This window comes from Macrotis lagotis, chromosome X, assembly GCF_037893015.1.
Source record: "Macrotis lagotis isolate mMagLag1 chromosome X, bilby.v1.9.chrom.fasta, whole genome shotgun sequence".
Lineage (NCBI taxonomy): Eukaryota > Metazoa > Chordata > Mammalia > Peramelemorphia > Peramelidae > Macrotis > Macrotis lagotis.
This window is the reverse complement of record NC_133666.1, coordinates 114,954,271-114,960,270: the sequence shown is the minus strand read 5'-3', so window position 1 is coordinate 114,960,270 and position 6,000 is coordinate 114,954,271.

Sequence of the window (6,000 nt, the reverse complement as noted above, 5' to 3'; positions counted from 1 at the left end):
GACTCAGAGTTTCTCAGACCCGAGGAGCCCAGTGATGGTGTCCGCAGCTCTCCTGCACTAGACCTCTCCCCACAGCCCCTTCCCCAAGCTCCAGGGGGACAGCACCAATACCAGCGCCACTGCTTCCCCTCAGACCCAAGCCCCTTTTGTCAAGCCCCCCTGCTGATACAGCAGGTCCAGCTCTCTGACCCTCAGACTCCCGATTCCAATTCAGCTGTTAATCTGGCTGATCTGGGGCTGATCCTTCCTCTGAGCCCAGACTCACCTGCCGGTACTCTGCCAAGGTTGCTGTAGGAGACAAATCCTGAGGTAGATGTTCTTTCTCCTGGCTTTTCTTTCTGGGTTTTGTGGTTCAGATTTCTTTTAAGAGGTTTGTTTCATGTGATAGATGGGGAAGAGATCAGGAGACTTTAGAACTGTGACTGTCTTCTCTCCGCCATCTTGACCGGAAGTCTAAAACTCCATTTATTTTCAAATGTAAAGTTCTTTAGAGATGTAAGATTCTCTAAAATTTTGATCCTATGCATCAACTGAAACATTTCTGTTGTTTTTGAAGAAGGCATAGTAGATTTATTTGCAAGAGAAGTGAGTATGAGCTGAGTATTAGAATGAATTTCATCTATATTTATTTGGGGATTACATATTCAAAGCTGAAAAAGAAAACATTAGTAGCATTTTGTTGTGAAACTCATAATCTTCACTTGCATTACTAACAGTTTAATGGTGTTTACAAGTTACCAAAATTTAGAACAGGATTTTAAGTTATATCTTAATGGGAACAATAATTTAGCTATTGACAGCCAGCATTTAATTGTGAAACATGTAATGATCTTTGAAAAAGAAATATTATTGCTGAGTGATTGGTATTATGAAGATTAAGCAGATCAATGAATATAATTTTTATGTTGATATTTTAGAACTTGGTATAATGTCTGCAGCTGAAAGGCATGTACAATGGAGGGCTTTTGCTAATTCTTTTCTGGAAAGATGTCAAAAAACTGGGAAGATATATCCAATGGTTTATTCTTCTATAAACAACCATGTGGTTAGAGAAGAAGTAGGTCTTTATTATGATTTTTAAAAATGTTTTCATAATTATATGAACTGATGCTGAGTGAAGGGAACCAAAAGAACATTGTACATATTAATAACAACACTGTGAATTGATCATCTATGATGGATACAGCTGTTTTCAAGAGTTCAGAGATGAAGGACAATCCTGGGAAACATGTTACAGACAATGTCATTCATATTCTGAGGAGGAAAAAACAACCACAGAATCTGAATATATATTATTTTCATTTTTTAAAAAAGGCTTTTCTTATGTTTTTCCTTTGTATCTCTTCTTTCTTTTTCCCTTAGTTCTAATTCTTCATTATGTAAATAATGTTTGTCCTTAATTTCAAAGAAGACCAAGACATCAGCTAGTAAGTGTCAGAGGCTGAATTCCAACTCCTATCCTCCTGATTCCAAGGCCAGTAGTCTATCCACTGTGCCACTTAGCTGCCCCCTAATATGTAAATAATGCTCAGTGGATAATGTACTGGATGGGAATTCAAATTCAGATTCAAATACTTGCCACTTACTAGCTGTGTGACCTTGGGCAAGTTGCTTAATCCTGATTGCCTCACATACAAGACCATCTCCAGTCATTCTGATTCATATCTGGCCACTGGACCCAGTTGCCTCCAGAGGAGAAAAGTAATATTGGTGACTTAGTATAGTACCCCCTTATTTCAAATCCAGTTTATGTACTTGTCTTGAGATCACCTCCATGATGTCATGGACCTCTTCAGTAATGAAGGATAAACATCATGAGACTCTTCACTGACACACAAAGCTACCAACAATGGAATAATGTTCTAATTTTTCCCACATCCTTTCCAACAATGACCATTTTCCTTGTCATCTTAGCCAATCTTGTAGATGTGAGGTGGTACCTCATAGTTGTTTTTAACTTGCATTTCTCTAATCAATAATGATTTGGAATATGTTTTATATGAATTAGATAGTTTTGATTTTTTCAACTGAAAACTACCTGTTCATATCATTTGACCATTTATCAATAGGAGAATGATTTGTAATTTTATAAATTTGATTCAGTCTTGAAAATAGTTTAGTGGAACACTTGGGGCGAATTCAGGGAAGTTCCTGTCTTTTCTCCACGATCTTGGCTCCTATAGCATATAAATTCTATTTTTTTAACTAATAAATATTTTCTTTAATTATTTTTTAAAATCATATAAATATTTTATTTTTCAACTACATTATTCATTTTGCACCCTTTCCCTAGGGTCTTGTGTTGGGGGAGGGTTCACAGACCTTCATTGCTGAGATCCCTAGAGACCTTGCTTACTGGGTTTAGGAACTCCAGAGGGTATTCAGGGGAGGAATGCTAGAATCTTTCTCTGATTGTGTGTCATGCTGATTAGCAGCCTCCTCCCTAGTCCTGGGGGGTGGGAAGGAAGTGGGATGTGGAGGAGCAGAGAGATCTGGGCTGTTCTTAACACAATCTGAGTTGGGCCATCAGGTTTTAAAGTTAATCAACTTGATCAGCAATCAGCTAGGAGGAGATCTTCTGCCCACACCCTGACTTCTGGCAAAGTACAAACACTTGCTGGTTGTTACTGTGTTTATTCTGGATAAAGTCAGTCTCTCCCACATTTACTAGGGAGGGGGAATGGGATTCAGCTGTAAACACAGTGACTCTTCCAGACCAGCCAAGCTGACCAGATGGATGTCTGGGCCACTGTGTTGGAGCTCTCCCATTTGCCAAGCACACAGGAAATGATTCCACTACTGTTCTTAAGTTAGTCTCCCATCTCACTGAACCACCCCTGTGCTGGGTCTCTGCTCTCCTCCTGGCTCACCCAGCTCCCTTGAGACAGATCTTGCTTCGGGATGTTCCCCTAGATTTCTTCTCTGGGTTCTGTGAATTCCAAGTCTGGTAAGAGGCTTGATTCATGTTAGTTCTGAGGGAAAGCCAGTAGAGCTCAAAACAGTGCCTGGCTTCTCCCCACCATCTTTTCTGGAAGTCCTAGTTTATATTATTTTTTTTAATGACAATCTTTGGTTTATTTATTTTACATTATTACAATAATCTTTTTGTGAGAATAAACATAAACCCTCCTCTCCTCAAAAAATATAAACTTCAAGAATAGTGAGAGAGAAAAAAAAAAGGTACTTCGGTCTGTATTAAGATTCCAATGGCTCTGTCTCTGGGATGAGTTGCCTCTTTATCATAAATGCACCAGGAAGTCCTAGCTTATAAATTCTTAAGAAAAATTTAAATGTGCTGCATTTGAAATGTTGGAGAGAAAATTTCTGGGAAATTTAATTATTTTAGCAATTATGCTAGAATTTTTAATAAAAAGTTAGTGATATTCTCAAATGCCAAAGATGATCATGGCAGCAGGTTCACAACTCATATGTCCTTGAAAGAAAGGTGTTCCCAAGGAAGGCAATAAAATCTTATTGATTTAGAATCAATAACAAAATTAATATTGCAATGAGGGTTAAATCTATTCTAATGAATATTTATTATATCATTTACTTCTAAGTTACCCCCCAGTATTTGGAAATCTTTTCAAAGAATTTTTCTCAACTATACTCTTGTAGAGGACAATGATTTCCTCACTGAATGAGTAAAAATAAATTTATTAAGAAAGTTAATTCAAGGGGCAGCTAGAGGGTGCAATAGATGGATCACCAGCTCTGGAGTCAGGAGGACCTGAGTTCAAATGCAACTTCAGACATTTTAATACTTACTTTACTGTGTGAGGTAAGTCACAACCCATTGCCTTGCAAAACAAACAAAAAAAATGAAATTTGTAATGAGACTAGGGAAAAAGAAAGAAGTCTGAATCTATACAAAACAAATTATTATTAATCATTTCCCTCAAATCTATGAGAGAATGAAATAGATAATAAATTAACCTAGTGAGAGTCCTAAACTTTCCCCTCTCAGAGGGGAAATTATATAATTGTAGCCTTAAAATAAATAAATACATAAACAATGTCAAGTAAGTAAATAAAATTTTAGAAGTGTTTAAATGATAAAACTCTGGAAAATCTGAATAAGAATAGAAAGTAGTATTAATTTTTTTTCTCAGTTTTACATAGCACCTTCACATAATTGACCATGTAGATCAGGGCATTAAAATTTTTAGAACCAAACAAAGAAGTGCAGAAATACTAAAAGAAAATTTTTCATATAATGCAATAAATATTTCATGTTCAATAAACCAATATTGCAAGGATTAAAAGCTAATTGAAAATTAATCTAATTCTAAAGAATGAGTGGATCCAAGAACTAATCATAGAAATAATCAATAATGTCATTAAATAAAATGACATGCCAAACTTTGATATGGCCAAAATAATGTTTAATGGAAAAATTATCCAAAAGAGAGAAAGAACAGATCAATGAATTGGTATAAAAATCCAAAAAATTTAAAATGAACAAATATTTAAATATATCCAATTAAACATTAAATTGTAAATCCTGAAAACCAAAGGAGAGATAATAAAGTTAAAAGTAAAAAAATCATTGAATTAATAAAACAAAGAAGTATTTTATGGAAAAATAGAGAAATCATTGATGAATTGATTAGAACAAAGAAAACCAAATGATCAGTATCAAAAATAAAAAAGCATTCAAGCTTTTCCATCAACAAAGCTGAAATTAAAACGATGAGTAATTTTGCCCATAATATAATGAATGAAACTGACAATGGATGTGAAAGGGATGAATATTTAGAAAAATGTACAATGCCCAAATTAACAGAAGAGGAAATAGAATACTTCACTAACATTAAAAAAAGAAATTGAAAATCCCATCAATGATTAGTCTAAGAAAAAATCCCCAGGACAAGGTGAATTTACAAATAAATTCTACCAATCCTTGAACAGACTATCTCTTTACTATGTAAACTATTTGAAAAAGTCAGGAGAGAAAGAATCCTACCAAATTCCTCTTGTGATACAAATATGGTTTGGATACTTAAACCAGAGGGAAAAAATAAATCAGAAAACTACCAGTTCCAAATTTAAATCAGGAAGAAAAAAAATTATTTTCCCCATGGTCTCAATGTTTGTCTAGCAGACTTTGAATGTGTTTATATTGGGATTCTTCCTATGACTATTTCTTTTTTCTTCTTTCTAAAAATGTACCCGTTGTCTTGGGACCTTCATTGCCTCTACTTTTCGCTCTCCCCTGGTATCAGTCCATGAGGTTCAGTTGAAAAGTCTATCTCTTCTCACTTTTTTTCTTTCTATTCACCCTGTTGTCTGCATAATACACATTAGTATGATAAAAACATCACTATCTGGTCCTGAAAATAAAGCCATCGTCCATTAAAATATTTAAAATACTACTACCACCATTTATATTTTAATACATAGATTTTAATTTAGCCCTTTTCTTAAGAATATCCTCTAACCTCTAATAATTTTTACTATTGATATACAGCAAAATACTTAATTTCTCCCTATAATAATGCTTATACTCATTTATATAATATATACATAAATATATATGTACCTAGGTAAATAAACATAAACAACATATGTACATATACTTATGTATGTATATTTGATTAACATCCTTCCTTTAAGCATGCACTATCACAGATATTGTGAGTGTAAGATGGAATCTAATACTAATTTTAGCAACAGGAATTTAAAAGAAATTAAAAATTAGGTTATATTCTACTAAAAGCTCAGTATCTTGATAAAAGCTTTTAAATGTTTTAACCTTGATGGAGTAGCTTTATCCATCTCTAAAGTGATGGCTCCAACTAAAACATCCTATTTCAATGGTCTATTATTATTCTTTGTATCAATAGTAGTTCCAACCACTAATGTGAGCTGTCAAAAATTATTCCTTTATCTAGGAAGTAAAACAGAAAGAACACAATGACTACTGAAATATTAAAAAGTTAATTCCCTGCCCCCTCACTCCATTTGGTAGCATGGAATATGTGAGGTTCTATAGCATAT